The sequence below is a fragment of the Engystomops pustulosus genome, chromosome 4 (assembly GCF_040894005.1).
Source record: "Engystomops pustulosus chromosome 4, aEngPut4.maternal, whole genome shotgun sequence".
Lineage (NCBI taxonomy): Eukaryota > Metazoa > Chordata > Amphibia > Anura > Leptodactylidae > Engystomops > Engystomops pustulosus.
Window position 1 is genome coordinate 78,793,111 of NC_092414.1, and position 19,774 is coordinate 78,812,884.

The following is a 19,774-nucleotide window of genomic DNA, read 5'->3' on the forward strand; positions in this document are numbered from 1 at the left end:
ATTCACAGTAGCTCTGTGGAAAAACTACTGATCACTTTCCACAAGCAGTCATGTAGTAGAGGTGTAGCATACTGATATATATCTACACTCTCCTAAATATTGAGACTAAGTAATAAGTAGAGACCAGTAGACCTGAACTTTCCATTCAGGTTCAGAGTTCAGGTGTGCCCCACGGCCCAGGCATATTGCTGGATTGGCTGCTCAATAGCAAATCAGGTTAATTTACAACACTGGCTACTAGCCATGGCTTTAATTCCCCAAGGGTACACCCCCTGGTATTCACCACACGCTGTTGGCAGGGATCCAGGTAATGTAAAAAAAAACTATTATAGAATATGTAAATGATTCAGAATGCTGACTAGGCCATTTTTTAAAATGAGCATAGCATAGGCTATTGGAACCTGTCAGCAGCTAAAAATCACAGACCTGGTGACAGGTTCGCTTTAAATGTCTCTCTACATGTAGAAATTAACCCCTTTCTGCCTATGTCATTTTTTCTCTTTGCAATTCAGTTTTTTGCTCTCCTCCTTTCCAAAGCAATACCATTCTTATTTTTTCCACCTACAGAGCTGTATGAAGGCTTGATTTTTGCATATTCATAAAATAATCATACTTTCTAGTATTTCATTCCATGTACTAGAAGCTGAAAAATAAAACCACATAAAAGTACATTGAAATGCATGAAAACACAAATTTGCCCCATTTTCTCATCAGCTCTGTTTTTACAGCTTAATTTATATAGTTTTTATAATGTTTTAATAGATTTTTTTAAAAAGTAAATCATTTGTACAAAATTTTACTTTCATTTTGCTATATTCTGACGACAATAACCTTTTAAAATTTTGCTAAATAGATCTGTATAAGGTATAATTTTTGTCAGAAGAGTTGACATTTTATTTGCTATAATTTCCTTTGGGAACTGTATGGACTTTTAATTACTTTTTAATCAATTTTTTTTTGTGTTATGAAACTGCAAAAAATTCGGACATTTGGATGCTGGTTATTTGTTATGGAGTTCAACGTTGTTTATGATTGTTTTTGTTTCTCTTTAACTTTATTTTACCGTATTTTTAGACCCCCTAGGGTACCTGAACTCTAGATGATCTGATCTAGATGATACCATTTCTTGCAATACTATAGTATTGCAGTTTATGATGATATTCCTAATGATCTGTAACAGTCCGACAAGCCTGGGAATCTTGTACTTCTAGCTGTCACGAGAACAGATCGCCACGCCCTATGACATCCGGAGGTGCAGATCCATTCCAATATGGCTCATGTACAGCTAGCCTTTCAACACCAGTGATCGGTGACAGGGTGTTCCCTGTCATATACACATAAAGGGGTTGTCCACTTTCAGCAAATAATTAATATTGTTAATTATTGTGAATAATTTTGTTATTGTTAATTAATATACTTTCTGTATCAATTCCTCACCGTTTTTTAAATCTCTGCTTGCGTTTCTTCTATAGAAAGCTCCTTTATTTACCTCCTTTATTTACCTCCAGTGCACATAATAACGGCTCGTGCACCTGAATGTCCATCACATTACCATGGACAGATTGGGGCTCATTTACTAAGGGTCCGTCAGACGCATTTTCGTCAGGTTTCCCAGCGATTTCCGTTTTACGCTGAATTGCCCCGGGATTTTGGCGCACGTGATTGGATTGTGGTGCATTGGTGCCGGCTTGCACGCGACAGGGGCGGGGCCGTCGGACAACCCGACGCATTCGGACAAACCGCAGAATTTTAAAACGGAATTGTGTCGGAAAGATCAGCACTCACATACACCAGGGAGAAGAAGGTGAACTCCGGTGGACCTCAGCACAGAAGCAACACATGCAGGAACTTGGGCGCACAATTTTAGTGACTCACGGCAGACCCGAATTCTCGTCGGACAACGCACAGTAACGACAGTAAATGTGTCCCATTATGTGCACTGGAGGTACATAGAAGAGCTTTCTATAGAAGTATCGCAAGCACAGATCTAGAAAATGATGAGGATCTGATACAGAAAGTATATTGGAAAATTGTATAACTTTTCATTGCACAAATAATATCAATTATTTACTGAAAGTGGCCAATCCCTTTAAAATCATTGTGACATAAAATGTGACATACTATACCATAATGTGTTAATGCCAAGAGTGGTAAATATTTAGGCATATTCATCCACAATGTACACAGGCAGTCACAGGTATGAATAAGATAATTCTGTATGTTTATTTTACAGTTGAATTTGTATGTAAGCCAGAACCGTTGTAGTTAAGTTTAGCTCATAATAAAATTATGTTTCTGTCCCCTTTTGAGAAATGGATTTTCAAATTTTGGGTTGTCATGGGAACAAGTGGATCATTGCAGCCTGGGGCTAAAGTTCAATAAATTACCAGCATCCAGTGAGCTTCAGAAGAGGTCAAAGAATGTGGAGAGGTCTGTATGTAACTAGGGGTCATCTGTAAGTTGGGTATTATGAAATCAGTGACTGCCTTTATATACTTTACAACCAAGGATGTAGAAGATCAACAGTTTTGTAAAAATAAAACCTTTAATTATGCAATTTTGTATTTTATGTAATTGCTCAGTAAGCAGTAAACCCAAATAATACTATGCAAAGAAACTTAGGGATCATAAATGAAACTTTTATCCATGCCTTGATCTATTATCCTGGGCAGGGTGTACAGTTTTGTTACTCCAGTGGCCTGAACTGCCAGAGATAAATTCCAGGGTAGCAGCTCCAGCCTCGCTGAGAAAGCGTTGTAGGAGTGAGCTAGAAAGTTCATAGAACAATGCTAAGTGCAATTCAGTTGAACAGCACAATTTTACAACAAAGGGCCTTAAACTGCAAACTAGTAAAAGCCTTTCTTTTTATCCACCTTTGTCAGCTCTTTGCATTGTTTATCGATTAGCTGTAATGCTGCTGTCAGTATTTTACCAATAGCCTGATAAAATCTCATGACTGGCATTTTGCCTTTTTAAAACCATCTACACATGACTACATTCAAAAAAATCTCACTCTCCGAATCAGATGTGTTGATCACTTGCTGCCTCTTTTTATTATAACTAATGTTCCTGGAAGCGAAGGATATTGAACAGTAATTAGGATCCACTGTATCTGCTGCTGGGATACACTTGAAAAGGTCACTTTGCAGGCAAGAAACCTTTTATGTACCTATATTTTTTTTCATCTGCGATTATCATTAATGTAACGATGCTTAGCACATTTATATCAGCTAGGGAGCATGACAGATTGTTTAGTTTGTTTGAAAAGATGCAGTAATCATCTGCAGGCAATTTTATGGCGATACCGTCTCTGTTTAACCTTTCGTTCTAGCTTCAGGTGGTATTATTGGCTTGCATTTTTAATATGTGGTGGGAGAGAGAGCGGAAATGCGCATATTGTTGTAATGTTAATTGAATGAGTCTTATGTAGACCGTAATCACTCAGAAGAATAGTATTCCACAAGGTGCTGTTAAGTTGAGCTAAATAAAAAGTTTGAATTAGTTTTAATGCCAATACGTCTGGAACAAGTTCTCTTTCTAAATGTTGCCATTCAAGCGCCCCAACTGGTGCTTTCCACAATTGGGAACTAAAATAAAATATGAGGCACTTGCCTTTGTCACAGGCACGTCTGTCATATGAATGCAGTGCATTAATATTATTTGAATACTAATGCTTTGGTGGGAAAGTACAGGGAAGGAGTATAACAATGGGCAGAATTTATCATTGCAGTTACATCTGTTTTCTGGTGTGCAATTATTTTGCAACTCTCAAGTGCCTATTTTTTACAACTTATTATCACCAAAAAGTCTTGAATCAAATGTAGACATTAACACCTCATATGTCACATTTATTAAGCTGTCATAGATCTGACATACAAAAGGTTCCTCAGACGGTCTAACAAACTGAATGGTGATAAATCCCCCCAAATGTTCTTTGTGTTATTCATGTACAAGCGGAAATTGTGATTGATATGGATTCACTTGAAAAGCTGAAATGACAAATGCTCAAAAAAGTTTTAGGGCTACTTTTGGTGCAGTTTTTAACTAATGACAGAGGTGGGTCCAACATGTAAAAAAGAGTATAAAGCGCACTGTCAAAGTTTGCTGGTAGCTGCAGGTAGCTTACAGGGGGGATCACAGGCACCATGAGCATCACAGAAACACAAAAACACTAGGAAACTCTGAACGACGCGGGTTTGTGATATAGAAAAGTGGTCTGGATGGTGACTTATTCTTGTTCTGTGTTTTAGTACAATAATATTATCTGAAGTTCACGGTCTTCTGAAAAAAAGGATACCTCAAGCAGTGGGCACAGAACAGGAGTAACCAGCTGAGTGTTTGGTGTGAATTTGTATTTGGAAACTGGGTGTTGGGTGTTGCCCAGAATTGATTAGCAATTTTCTAGAAGCCACAGCTTCCTCTAGAAGATCGATTGACATTTGATTTGGGTACCTGGATCATCAGCTGCAGGCACCCACACTTGATTTCCATATATATGGTTGGAATTTATGTCCAATGATTGCTGTCTAATCTCTTTTTTTACTTCTATGAACTGATTAGCTCAACCTGAAAGTGTGCATCAAAACTATAAACATTTGTTCCATAATACTTCTCCAAGTTCGCTGGTTTTGTAAAAGAAAGCAGGCACAGGGAAGGAACACCCCATGCCCACCCCCTTCACCGGCTGCTGCGCACTGCTACACCCCCTCCATGCCCACATGACATGGAGGTGGTGTATTTGTGATTCTAATCTGGCAAAAAACTAGTATAGAAGCAGTGTTAAATTTCACCCATAATCTCTATTCCATGGCAGAGAAAATTCTCTATTGCAGCACAACATTTCCTTACTCCTCTATTGTGTCAATGGTATATATTGGGGAATAATTTATCCAGTGTATAGCCACACATTATAAATTAATGTTGTATTGTCAAGCACATGAGGTGATCTCCTATCTCTTGTGTCATTCAAGTGGAGTCTAAATCTCATCTACCTTCTTCACATCATGTTTTTTTTGTCTTATAAACCTTTCAATATCCATTTGGTAGATGTCTCTTTAAATTGCACATAGAATAAAAGGGGTTCTCCCAAGGTTGAAAAACATGACAGCCTTCTTTTAAAAACAGTGCCACACACTACAAAATATGTTTCTAATTAAAAAATTGCCTCTGTATCTTTGCATTCAAAGACTCAAAACTTTATTTCTGCCATTTGAGCTGTGTGGAATTAGTTTTTTTATGGAACTGTAAATAATTTCCATTTGTGCAAGGTAAATAAAACTTTTTTTATGCTTTTCTATACATTTTCTTTTGTGGTTTATAAAAAAATGCATTTCAGGCACACTATTTTATTCTTGCAATCCTGACTATATCTCTAGAAAGATAGCTGACAAATCTGTTGCTTGCTTCTAGCATCAGCACAAGTTTTGATGCTTTAGTCATTTTGTTTTTACCTCTAGGGTTTTTAGAGTAATCTGGTAGAAATGGGCTGTGTCACATTAACTACTTTGCAAACCGAATGCCTGTCACCAACCACAAATACTTATCAGCACTTTCTAGAATACATTGGCAGGTACTTTGTGTGACTTGTTTCTGGGTAAACACTAACACTTATGTTGTCAAATGTAAAATGAGATCTAAAGAACAATTGTGGAAGCAAGCTATGATTATAGAGGGAGTCTTTTATAAAAGCAGAGCTGCTTTCAAGTTATTTATGTAAGCTATATGTATCTAGTCATGTTTTCTCAATATTATAAGAAGAGCAACAATTATATAATGCGTAAGTCTAATATTTTAGACTATAAAACACTTTTTTAGTGAGAATAAAAATCTTACTAAAAAGTGCCTGTCTCTTATAGTCCGACCCTGATCCTCCTGACCTCTTTCTTGGAGATTGAATGAATTGCAGACACAGTGGGGCTTACTTACTAAGGGCCCGCGGATGCACTTTCCTCAGTTTTTCCTACATTTTTGGGTTTTGCACGGCAGTGACAGGTAATTAACAGGGGATTGTGTGCTGGCTTTCATGCACCGGACAATCCGACTGATTTGGACTAAGCACAGGATCAAACAGTGTCGAAAGATCAAGCACCTACATACACCAGGAAGAAGAAGGTGAACTTCGGCGGACCTGAGCGGGTAAGTGACACATGCAGGATATCAGGCGCACAATCTCAGTGAATCACAGCAAGTGCATTATCGTCGGATTCCTCCGGACAGGCAACTAGATGTGCCTCAGTGTTACAGAAGATCTGTGAGAGAGTATAGCCTCTGCACTGCTCTCTCCCTGTCCTGGCCATCCCAACATGGTTATTACCTATGGGACCTGAAGTGATGTCAGAAGCATGGGACTAATCACACACATACTTTCTGCTTCACTGCAAAGTCAAGTAACCCTTTCATTGCTGCCAATTATACATAAGGAAGCTGCAGCCAGGGGATGGGGTCAGATTACAAGTTGCAACTGGGACTGGGTATGAAGAAGTAGTAAGTGTGTGTATGTGCATGAGTTGAGTGTGTTCATGTACATTTTTGTAGCAAAGATTAGTTTGTTCATATGAATGTGTGTAGCAGAGCAGAGTGTGTTCATGTGAATGTGTGTAACAAAGCTGAGCGTGCTGGATGACTAAATCTGGGGTGTGTCTTATAGTACAGTGTGTCTTATAGTCTGAAAAATATGGTATGTGCGAAATCTTTATTAGCAGTTTTAATAGTGAAGTTCTATAAAGAGATAAGCTAGAATGACTTATCAAACTAGAGGTTGTGATATGTTGAATATTATGTAAATCTCTGTTCCGTGTAATAAAAATTAATGAAAGAAGTTAAAAGACCTAAAGGCATTCAGACCCTTCAAGAAACAGGCATAAAGTAGATAAAGTAATTTATCCAAATCTGTTTAGCTGTCTGCCGACAAAGATGAGCAGACCTGGACCTCCCGTGCGGGTGCTCCCTTTATTTATATCCCCAATATGTCCTCTATATTATCTGTTGAACTGCTTTGTTTTTCCGACATAGTTTGCAGGAGAAGTGCACAGTACCGAACAAACCTCTTTCATACCACTCTTTATAAAGTCACTGATTGTATACTCTTATTGAGTCTTCATACTTTTGAACTGTTTAGATGCATTACTGAAACCTCAAACAGGTGGTGTCAGTTTTTTGTCAGTGTAGTGACTATTTACGAGGTTATCACACAAATTCAGGCCTCTCCTATAGGTTATACAAGGTTACTTTCAGATGGCGGACCCAATATCATTATCCATTCTTCAAGATGGCACATTATCTTAGGTGGACTTTCTTGATCTCCAAGTTAGGGAGGTTCTTTCAGTCCTAGCTGTGCTGTGGAATGCTACCTTCAGGATAGGGGTAGGAAAACTTATGTTTATGAAGCATTCAGGGATTTCTTGCAAAAGGCTGCAAAATGATAAAGTTTTGTCTGATCTGTGAATACTGTCCCTTAGGGATTCCATGTTTCCAGAGGTTGACAGTTAGATAGATTGAATATTGCCATAATCTTTCAAAATACATTAGTGTAAAAGGGGTTATCTGGGTTAAAGAAATAACTTAGGGGTGGGCTGGGCTGGCTATTTAAAAATAATAAACGTTTGCTTACCTCCATTGGTGCTGCTGATGTCCTGCGTGGCAGTCTGTCTGCTGAGCACAGGGAGTTTCTGACCGGCGATGTGACCAGCCACGCCCATCCATCCCATCTCTCAGCATTATATGGCGCTGGGAGATGGTGTCGGATGGGAGATTCCAGAAGCTCCCTGTGTGCAACTGTAAACAAATAGAGCAGATAGACCGCAGCGTGGGACATCAGTAGCACCGGAGGAGGTAAGTACAAATTTATTTTTTTTAAATAACCCGCCCAAGCCTGGCCCTACATCATTTCTTAAACTTGGATAACCCCTTTAACCTTCCCTGTGCTATCTCTTGTAATGAGAAGATCAAAAAAGGATATTGTCTCTTTATTGCTCTCTTCAGCAAAGCTTAAACTCTTAATTCTTAATGTTAATGGAAACCTACCAACAGGAATCTACCTATTAATGGTAGATCTGAAGGTAGCTTTCTAGCAACCTTCTAAACCCTTCTCTATCTTTCTCTAATCCTATAATATGTTCTAAGATAATCTACACTTCATTTTCCTAATATGCTTATTTGCGGCAGAGGTTACTGGGGTGTGGAGAAGCCTCTCTGGGCAGTGGGAGCAGGGGCTATGCCTCTGTGTGTCCTGTTCCAGTAGTGTCATGAATTACTCAGCAGCAGTTTCATGTTCTTGCAACATGTTTCCCCTATGAGAAATACAACATGGTCTTTTAAACGTTTTCATTGCAGAAGTGGGCATACTGTAAATGCCAATGCCACAGACAAAATAGGAAACATACAAGGGAAAACACAAAAATATTACCATCTTATTAGTGAAAAATACATATATGAGACTTACAGCCATTGATGATCCACCAGTGGATTCTGGAAAATATACAAATATGTTTTCCAGGATGGGATAAGGAAAACAAGGATTCTTAAACTACCTTGTTTAGCAGTCCCCTTAATTTCAAGCATGATTTTCAGGAAGCCCGATGACAGGAAACCAGTATATCTATTCCAGAAGGAACACTCTCCTAACTGTAGACACACTATTTCTATGTGGTTGCTTCTCTTCAGTACAGTGTAGAGAACTGGTTTAGCTGTGTAAGGATGGATTTTAACTAGTGTCAGGAAGTAAAAGTTCTCCTTATGGAGAATTTGCCTAATAGGGATGCCTTGCAGGCAGGTAGAGAATTATTGCCATTGATGCACTTTTGTATTCACATCCTCGAACACATATTTGCATATTTCCCAGGATCCCCCATTGGAGCATCCATGGCTTGTTTTCTGCATAACAAATTGTACTCTGTAATGTTTAATATTTCATGCCATGTACTGGAAAAAATGTTTTCCAAAAATGGCTCAGTCTTTACAGCTTTTACTGTGAGCTCCAAATGATGGCTCTTTATTCTCTTGGTCAAAATCACTGGGATACCAAATTTATACAGGTTTTATTGTGTTTTAACTCACCACATTTTTAAAAATGTAATTTTTGTTAAGAACAAAAAGATATTCTTCAATTTGCCATGTTCTGACACTGATAACTTTTAAATGCTTCAATACAGATGCAGCGAAAGGTGTTAATTTTTTGAACGGCTGATTTCACCATACAACCTTTCGATCACTTTTTATGACATTTATCACGTTTCAAAATAGCAAAATGGCATAGTGCTTCCAATATTTGGACATTATTTTACATTTCCATTCCATTTTTTATTTTGCTAGATTGCGACTTTTGGGATGCAGAAATACCTAAAAAATGTGTGATTTTAATAATTTATTTCTATTATTATTATTATTTTTATTTATTAGTTCTTGGAAAGGTGGGCAATTTGAACTTTTATAATTTTTTTTTAAATTTGGGAGTCTGGGAGTCTGTTTTCTCATAACACATATGGCAATACTACTGTATTTATGTGTATCAAGTGTTTTCTATAGATCTGTAAAAGTGTGCTACTGGCATATTGTTACAGATTTGCAGCAATATCAGGTCCTGGAGTCTTCTAAAGACTTATAAATACTCCAGGCTGTCATGGCAAATGATCATTGCTCACAAGAAGGGACAATCAAAGTCAAAATGTTGGCACCTATGGGTTTGCCAGTGACAGCTAAAGAATTAGCACCCATGACCGGTGCAATGGTTGTTACAGATGGGTGCAGAATACCCCTGGCTTGTATGGAGAGGCCTCAGCCCATGAGCCCTCTCTGTACTTCCCTGACAGACTAGTGATGCACTAGTACGTTACAAGTCGTTATGCGGTTAAACAGTACTGTACCTTACTATTTTTTTGGGATTATTGAAACTTGCCATTTTATAAAGGTGACACCTCTTGGACTAAGTATATTTAATTAAAATTGACTAGATCACTATTGTTAGAATGGCAGATTACATTTCTAAATTGTTAGTGACCATTAAAATCCTTAGACATCAATCTCTGTGAATAATCCTTCCGCCTCTACATATTGATATTCTTGTGTGGCAGAGTTAGACGTGGAATAGTATTAGTAGTTTTAGATATTTTAATATTTAAATAATAGTTTAAAGTCTTCAGCCTATCATCTAAAAACAGTCTATGCCAACAGCTTTTCTGAGGGAATGAAACAATCTGTGTCCCATTTCAGTAATGGGAGTTTATGGTTTTTTTTTACAGACTGGAATTATTGGCCTAAATTGTAATAAAAATGTATGCATCTATGATTTTATGATCATTTATAAATAATTTTAATAACATGATAATACATTATGGTATTTGTGTTATTAATGTAAATATAATTGTTATTATTTTCCAGATATTTAACAGATAATTTTAAGATTCAGATTAAGTTTCAGTATAGAAATATCTCAGGCCAATAATTTTCGGAGAGATTCTTGGCTGTGTCTAGAGCTGCTAATATGATTTTTATGCTTCTACAGATGCGTCCTTCTGTTCTCGCAGAGGATAGTTTAACAACTGTACCTGGCATTTTATAAAAATTATGGCATGTCCTTGTCTCATGGTCTGTGGATTTTATTATGTTTATACTTCAACTTTTCGGCTTTCCATTTAGTTTTTGTCATTTAAACAAAAAGGTATAAAATATTCAACGTCCAGTCTCTGTAATGTCAAAGTTCTCATCCAGCAATGTGAAAATGTCTGTTGTTATACTATTGTAAATTCTGTTCTATCTTCAAGGACTTTATTTAAATTAGTAAAGAATCCAATGCATAAAATGTACATTACAAAAGAAATACTTATCAAATAGCATACAAAAGTAGTATTGGGAAAAGGATAATTAGCTACAGAAGAATAAAGAAGTAAGGAATAAACAATTATAATAAAAACAAAAGTTTGCATCACTGATAATATAAAAGGGGATTCTAGTATAAAATACAGGATTAATGGAGGTCTGATACTTCAATTTCCGAATGTACACATTCATTCCTTATGTAAATGTTTAGAATCAGGAACTGATGTTCTGATCATAGTCAGGTTTATTGAAGCCAAACTGAAGTCCCTTGATCAACAACTACACAGGGTATGTAACTGTACTTCCAGCTTCATCCTCTGTTATTAGTCTGGGGCTGGGAGACTGTTGTTTATCTATGCACTGTTACACATATAGACCTATAATCTAATACAGCCTTCTTTGCTGTACACACTACCTGCTATGATGGATATGTCAGCCAGGCTGTTTAGCAGTTGCCATCATTCTCCCCTCTTCTCAAACAGTGGGGTGTGTGGAGTACTGAAAATTATAAGAAAGCAGCTGCTGGCATGCTGAGGGAAGGAGAGGACAGAGCACACATAGAAGTAATACTGCTGTGCTGACCCTTCCCACCTTTTCCTCACAGACTTGACTGTAACCTTGTCAAAGCATAAAGAGAAGAGGGTGATGGGTCATACTGCACATACTAGATTCTTTATTAAACTAAACAGCAGCAGGGGAGGAGGTAGACTGTGTGTGTGTGGAAACATGATGGACAGGCAAACATCTACCTCAGCTCCTAGCTTCCTGTTATTACTGAGCAGGGGCTATTGAGCAGGAGAGAGCACAGTGCATAGTCCCACCCCTTTACCGACCATACAGTTTTTTCCTGTTGCCTCCTGTATCCTTTCATCATGACAACCAGAGTGCTGGGCTAAAGGAAGAGGAAAAAGGCAGGCAAAACATAGAGCAGTGACAGACAATCAGTTTCAATAAGTTAACAAATGTATATTAGAAAATGTTTTTAGCTATTACAGCTATACAAAATACATTATAAACTTTACAGTTACACATTCATTCTCAGTAGGTACATCTCGAAAATAAAAATAGTCACTAATGGCTTATGTATCATACATTTTCCAAATGTAACCATTATTATTCATGATTTAAGGATAACATTTTATGCATTTTATCTTTCCATCAGAATAATCAGTGGTGGGAAATAAAACAGACCCTAGTTTTTTAGTTTTGTCACCCAACTAAATAGCGCAGTGCAAAAACAATTTTGCTTCAATGGAATATAATGTCATTATAGGTTTGAATCCCACCTCTGAGACCTGCACCTATGGAATTATATGGCAATATCATAAATACCTGACTTGGAAATGCCCCTTTAAGTTTAATACAGAGCATAAGCCATGATTGACTTCACAAACCTGTCTTTAAATAAAAAGATAAACACACATAGGTAACATGATAACATAAGCAATACATTTTAAAGTCACCTCTGGCAAAAATGGATACAAATGCAAAGTGGAAAATTAAATTTTTTATTAAATACAATGTATTGCAACACCAAACTGGTGCCTAAACTAACAGGAAGAAAGAGGTTTGGTGCCTCAAGATAAAATTATCAGAGGGGGGAATTAACTTCATAATCATTTGTATGTACCAGCACCAGAACTTTTCCAAATTATTGTTTTTTACTTGTCTGTTTGCAACTTTGACATGAGAGATGGTTGAATTACCATTATAGTCGTTTTAAAGTTATAACTTTTTTACCCCTCTGTGTTTTATAAAGTGACAACAGGAAATGGTAATTAGCGACTTGTTTAGTTTTAAGTAATACAGGTGGTCCCCTACTTAAGAAGACCCCTAGTTACAAACGGACCTCTGGATTTTGGTAATTTACTGTACTTTAGCCTTAGTATACAATAAACAGCTGTAACAGTTATCAAAGGTGTCTGTAATTAAGATTTATTGTTAATCCTGGTTCTTATGATAACCCAACATTTTTAAAATCCAATAGTCATAAAGACGCAAAAATCTTTGCCTGGAGCTACAATTATAAAGTATACAGTTCCAACTTACATACAAATTCAACTTGAGAACAAACCTGCAGATCCTATCTTGTACATAAACGTGGGGACCACCTGTACTTATAAATGAGAAAAATAAAGGTTTGTATACGGTTTGGTTTAACTGTATGGTATAGATTGAGAATTAATGGATATTACAAAACTTTACTATTATGAGTTTTATACTCACCTTAGTAGTGGCTAAATTCATGAGAAGGTTTTTCGGTGTGATTTAGTTTACTTGTCCAGGTCAAAAACTCTTGCCAATGTTAAAACCCTTCAACCCTAGTATGTTCTATAGTTTCACTGTAGTCTCATATAATGAATGGCTTTTTATGTGTTCTATACTCTCTTCTAACCATGTTTTTACAAGTACCTATTAATTAAATTCTTTTTATTAGTGGCGACTAATTTTTATTTTCTGTCTAGAGTTAAGCATCAAGATCTTTACATGTAAAAATATTGCCCATGTTGACAGGTATGAAAGGAATGTCATCCATCTATGTCTATCAACCTGCCATTCTTATTGAGGAGTAGTAGTTCTGTGTTGTGCCTATATAAACAATAAGAGTAGCAGTACTTTTCTGTGCCTATGTATATAGGACAGGAGTAATAGTTCTGTGCTGTATCTATCTATCTATATATATATATATATATATATATATATATATACTTGTATACACTACAGATGACAACACACAATTTCCTAATTGTCAAGGTCCTTGTGTAGTCATATGTAAATATATCCTAACTTGAGTAAAAGAGCATTTTTTTTAAGTTTATTTCAGATATTGCACATATTCTTACTGCAGAATAAAAATGAGAACATTGGAAAAGAACCCTGATCAAAATTAGAAAACAATTTCAGATACATTCAAGTTACTGGTGTTAATCTGGCATTTTAATTATCTTTCAAACCCTGTTTAACTGGCAGCCAAACATTCCAGTTGGCACAGACTATGCAAAAAATGTGTGCCATTCCAAAGTGACTGAATTCCTCTGGCAGCAAGTTGTCTGGATGAAGGCCAAAGGGGTGACCATAGCAAGAGACGTTGGTTGTTCCAAGCTTTCGATTTATAGAATATTGAAACTTTACCACATCACAAGTCCCTAAAGAAGTCTAGGTGCTCTTGAAAAACAATGCAAGAGAGGACAGGATAATGCAGAGAATCTTCGTTGTTTTGCATTTCAACTCTGCAACTGTAATTGCTCACCAGTTCAGCACTGACAAGGGTAGGGATCTGTCTTGTCATACAGTGTCACAAAGTTTAAGAGCATTTTTTAGTGAATACCCTTTCTGCAGTGACCAAACCTCTCATTAGCATTCAGATTCAAAAGGCTGGACTTATCTTTGCTGAGGGGCATGTTGTGTGAGCAGAGGAGAAGTAGTCCACAGTTTATTTTAGTGATGAAAGCAAGTTCAACTTATTTGCGTCTGATGGGAAACATTATGTTCGATGACAAACTGGGGAAATTGTGAACCCAAAGTCTTTAAGTAAGTCTGTGAAAAGTGGTGGAGGAAATGTCATGGTTGGAGAATGTTTTCTGCAATGCATGTGTGTATCAGAACCTGTCTTTAACAACACATAGTTCCTTCCATGTGTTCATTACTCAATCAACCTGCAACTATTATCATGCAGGACGATACCTCCGTGTCACACAGCAGAATGGCTAGTCAAACAAAAATCATTGAAACAATGAAATGCTCCGCCCAGATTTCTAATCAAAACCCAGTAGAACGCTCCTGGATAATTTTTGGTGACAAACTTATGGCAAAGAAACCTACAACCAGAGCAGTGTGAGAGACTAGTGATGTGCGGAAGTTATTCAAAGCAAAGGCCTCTGCACTTCCTACTGATCTGTGACTGGTGTAACCTTCAGAGAATTTCTCTGTGATATAGTTATTGCTGTTACCTTATTATAAAAAGGTTTTATGTACGTAGGTTATTTTGTTTCTAGTGTCATGGCGTTCTCCTTACAAAAATCCTTCAAATGTTAAACAATCTACATTATTTCTTAACAAAATCAAGCGATCATACATGTTTTCAAATTTTGATCTCCAGTGTATATATAGAATAGGAGTAGAAGTATTATTGTGCTGTATCCATATATTAAGGAATGGAGTAGAATTAATATTCTGATGTTCTCATATATAAATACAAGAGTATTAGTACTGTGCAGTGCCCATATATACAGGATAGGAGTAGTGGAACTTTGCAGTGATCATATACAGGATAGTTGATCTGTGTGTCCTAGAGATATGGATAGAGATGAATACAAAGTCTTGGGCCTAGGAGTTACCGTCTTTGCCCTCCACCAGTAGTTAAGTCTCTGCCCAGCATGCAGTAACTTCAGATCGGTATCTAAAACTACTGGCTTGACACAACTGGTCTATGTGATTACAGTCTTTGTATCCCCTAAGTAACTAATACATACAACATGAATTGTTTACTATAAGAAACAAGTCCAATCTTAATATGGTTGTAGTCGGAAGGGAAATATTCTGTTTAGTATCCATCATATGGCTTGATCTACACCACTGACGTGACACAGAGGCCCTGATAAATATTGCCCTGTATTTCTATTTAATGCAAGCTCATTCTTCTGTCATGGAAAACATGATGTATATAACGTTGAGTCAGCATCAGTTTTTTTACCCTTATCACCACTGATGACTGAATGAATGCAAAAATGCCATCCGGCTATTTTGCTATTTCCACAACAAGAAAAAAAAACATCAGTTGCCATTAATTTTTAGTCCAACAGTCTACAAAGTACGTTGTAGGTCCAAATATGCCCATGAGGGCTCACAATCTACATTGGAAATAACATGCCTTTCCAAGGAATGACCAGATGGATACGTTTATTGAGTACAAGGACTACGCATCTCGGTTGTGATGAGAACGGTATTTATATATATTACATGATGTGTGTCTCAACAGGATGAATGAATAAAGCTTAATATCTAGGAGGACCCACTAGCTCTACAGCACCTAACCACCTTTTCCTTAAGGGAAATCACCGCAACTCATGCACTTTATACCAGTGTAAGGGTAACTTAAAGGCGGACCTAATTATCCCCTGATGAGCCCAAAAGGGTGAAATAGGCCCTGTCGGGATTTGGTTACGCAAGAATCCTGTGACATATTCTTCTCTTTGTCTATAAAGACTATCACACACATTTTTTACTTACCTGCATTTGACTGGGACTACACCTATAGATTAGGTCCGTTAACAGGGCCAGTTATCTAGGGTAAGGTTTCGGTCGGGGCTGTGGCCATCTAGGGCCACTACTCCGAGGTTAGGTCATCAGGGTGTATTAGACATTGGATATAGGGCATCAACAGGGAGAGTGATAGCCATTCTGACCCTTGCCTCTAATGCCAACAGTCATAACACCCTGATTTTCTATATCTTTCTGCACTCTATATGGACACAAGGTGCCCGTAACCATTTTACTGACATATTGGCATCATGACGGATGAATATCCGGAGACCGGACTGTAGATATTGAACCTTGACATTACAAGATGTGTAACCTAAAAAGATGGGTACCATGCATTCACACAGTTGCCTTGAAGCTATAATACTGATTGTTCGATTTTAAATATTTCAGTAAAAGCTACGTTTTAAATCACGAATTGTATTCTTCTTTAACCCCTTAACGCTGAAGCCACTTTTCACCTTCCTGACACGGCCCATTTTTTCAAATCTGCCCTGTGTCACTATAAATGGTTATAACTTTGGAACACTTTAACATATCCAGTTGATTTTGAAATTGTTTTTTTGTGACACATTGTACTTCATGTTGGTTGAGAAATTTAATCAATATGTTTAGTATTTATTTATGAAATAAATGGAAATTTGGCAAAAATTTTGAAAAAAACTATGTTTTCCAAATTCAAAATTTTCTACTTTTTGGAAAGTTGGTCATATCACTAAAATAACTTGATAACTTACATTTTCCATATGTCTGCTTTAACTTGGCATCATTTTTCAAACATCTTTTCCTTTTTTTAGGATGTTAGGAGGCTTATAACTTTAGGTGCAATTTTTCAGATTTTCACGAAAATCATCAAAACCTACTTTTGGAGGGTCAATTTAGTTAGAAGTGACTTTATAAGGCCCACATGACAGGAAACCCCCACAAATGACACCATTTTAGAAACTACACCCCTCAAAATATTCAAAACAACCTTTGGGAATTTTGTTAACCCTTTGAGCGTTTCATGAGCGTGAAAGATAAATGAAAGTGAAATTAGAGAAATGTCATTTTATCTTACTATAGATTCGTTGAACACTAAAATTTGCACCTTCACAATGGGTTAAAAAGGAAAATGCATTTTACAATGTTGAGGGCAATTCCTCCTGAGTATGCCAATACCCCTTTTGTCACTGTACCCTGCTGTACGGGCACAGGGGGGCACTTGGAATGGAAAGAGCGTTGTTTCGTTTTTGGAGGGCAAATATGGCTGAAAAAGTTTTCATGTGTCAGGATGCATTTGGAGAGCCATAATGGTACCAAAACAGAGGAAAGCCCCAATAAGAGACACCATTTTGAAAAGTACACCCCTTGGAGAGTTTAGCAAGGTGTAATTTGTGTATTTTCCCTAACAGGTGTTTGATTCAATTAGGCCCCAAAAAGGAAAAAAGGTGAAAATTTTCTCAAAAAAGTCACTTTTACCCCAAATTTTTGTAAGCCACAAGGGATAAAAGATGAAACACCCCCCATAAATGTGTAGAACTATTTCTCCTAAGCACAGAACTGCACCACTTTTGCATATAAAGTGTTGTATGGGTACGCAGTGAAGCTCAGAAGGGAAAGAGGGGCTTTGGCCTTTTAGAAGCCAGATTTGACAATCATCCTTTACATGTGTCAGGATGCATTTGGAGAGCCCTAGTGGTACCAAAACAGAGGGGAACCCCAACAAGTGTCACCATTTTGGAAAGTGCACCCTTTGGAGAATTTAGCAAGGTGTAATATGTGTATTTTCCCCCACAGGTGGAAAAGTCACTTTTACGGCTAATTTTTGTATCCCATAAGGCATTAAAGATGAAACAACCCCAAAAAAATGTGTACTAGCATTTCTCCCGAGTATAAAATTGCCCCACACATGCAAATAAAATGTTGTATGGGTACGCAGTGAAGCTCAGAAGGGAAAGAGGGGCGTTGGACTTTTAGAAGCCAAGTTTGACAGACATCCTTTACATATGTCAGGATGCATTTAGAGAGCCGTAGTGGTACCAAAACAGAGGGGAACCCCAACAAGTGTCACCATTTTGGAAAGCACACCCCTTAGAGAATTTAGCAAGGTGTAATATGTGTATTTGTCCATAAAGGTGTTTGATTTAATTAGGACTTAATTAGGAAAAAGTTAAAAATTTTCCTATAAAGGTCATTTTACCCCTAATTTTTTATAGCCACAAGGGATAAAAAAATGTAATAACCCCCCAAAATGTGTAAAGCTATTTCTCTCAAGTGTAGAAGTACCCCACATGTGTATATAAAATGTTGTATGGGCGCACAGTAAAAGGAAAGGGGAATGTTTGCCTTTTAGAAGCCAAATTTGACAGAAATGTTTGACATGCATTTGGAGAACCCTAGTGGTATAAAACAGATAAGAATCCGAAAAGTGACCCTAATTTTTGAATGCACACCCCTTAGAGAATTTTGCAATGTGTAATATATGTATTTGCCCCTACAGGTGAATGATCCAATTAGGCCCTAAACATTAAAAAGGTGAAAATTTTCCTATAAATGTCACTTTACCCCTAATTTTTGTAAGCCACAAGGGATAATATATTAAATAACCCCAAAAAAGGAGTGAAACTATTTCTCCCGAGTGTAGAAGTACCCCACATGTGCATATAAAATACTTTATGGGCGCACAGTAGAGGAAAAGAGGGATGTTTGTCTTTTAGAGGCCAAATTTGACAGAAATCCTTCACATGTGTCAGGATACATTTGGAGAGCCGTAGTGGTACCAAAACAGAGGAAAACCCGAAAAGGGACCCTAATTGTTGAATGTACACCCCTTGGGGAATATAGCAAGGTGTAATATGTGGTATAGTGTAATACATGTGGTGAAATGAGCATTTTGAACATATAGGTGGTTTCCAAATATCATGTGCAATGGAGTCCGAGATGGAAATTGCAATTATTTCTGGAACGTTCAGTGCCCGTTATGTGGCGCCCCTTATGAAATAATGGAGGGTTATAGGGAGCATCGTAACCTAACAGTTATTACACTTATTCATTTTACCGAAATTAATTCACAACAGGTTGGGCGTGAATTGTGAATGTGTTGCGTATAAGGAGGTGGAATATACCAGGGGACCAACTAAACTTTTGTCACTCTGGAGTTGTCGCAGGTCTCTTAGTAGTATGTAGTGTCCATCCTTAGTATGTAGTGTCCATCCTAACTTCTCTTTTGGAACAGACTCTTTATTGAGTCCTACCATTAGAAGCAGCAGAATTCACCGGGAAAATGCTGTCCTGGCAAAACACAGGAACATCTAAACCAGAGGTACTGGGGCCCCGTCCTTCTTGTCCCAATATTAGTTTCCTAATATCTTCCTCTTGAAAATGGAGAAATGATACGGCAGGACGTGCACATTGGAACTGCTCGTAAGAGTTGTACAGCATAATCTGTACAATGTGCACGGCCAGCGCTTTTGTACCAAATCTTGTTTTTTCGTAGGGAAATTTTCGCCAAGTGTTGCTCTTATTCACCCTAGCGATGCCCATTGTGACGAATATTGCTGCTTTTGGCTGGACCAAATCGACCAGCCAATAGCGGCAAGCATGGACAGAGGGGGGCAACAAAACCCCTCTGGACCGCAAGGCAAAATTGGTGGCTGTCAGCCGCCACCCTGCCCCGATCACCGTGTCTACAGACATGGTGACCGGTATTACTGACGTCATA

General features: G+C 37.5%; 1 protein-coding gene across 2 annotated transcripts in view; it reads left to right on the forward strand.

Moving 5' to 3' along the window:
* Positions 1-2,988: 2,988 nt before the first annotated feature.
* Positions 2,989-19,774, forward strand: part of LOC140126705 (dynein axonemal heavy chain 3-like) — an 883,215-nt gene continuing 866,429 nt past the window's right edge. The window contains exon 1 of one of the 2 annotated variants that reach the window (XM_072146467.1): positions 2,989-3,149. The gene's annotated coding sequence lies outside the window, so the exon portion shown is untranslated. The remainder of the gene's footprint in view (positions 3,150-19,774) is intronic. The other variant, XM_072146468.1, reaches the window with a different exon arrangement.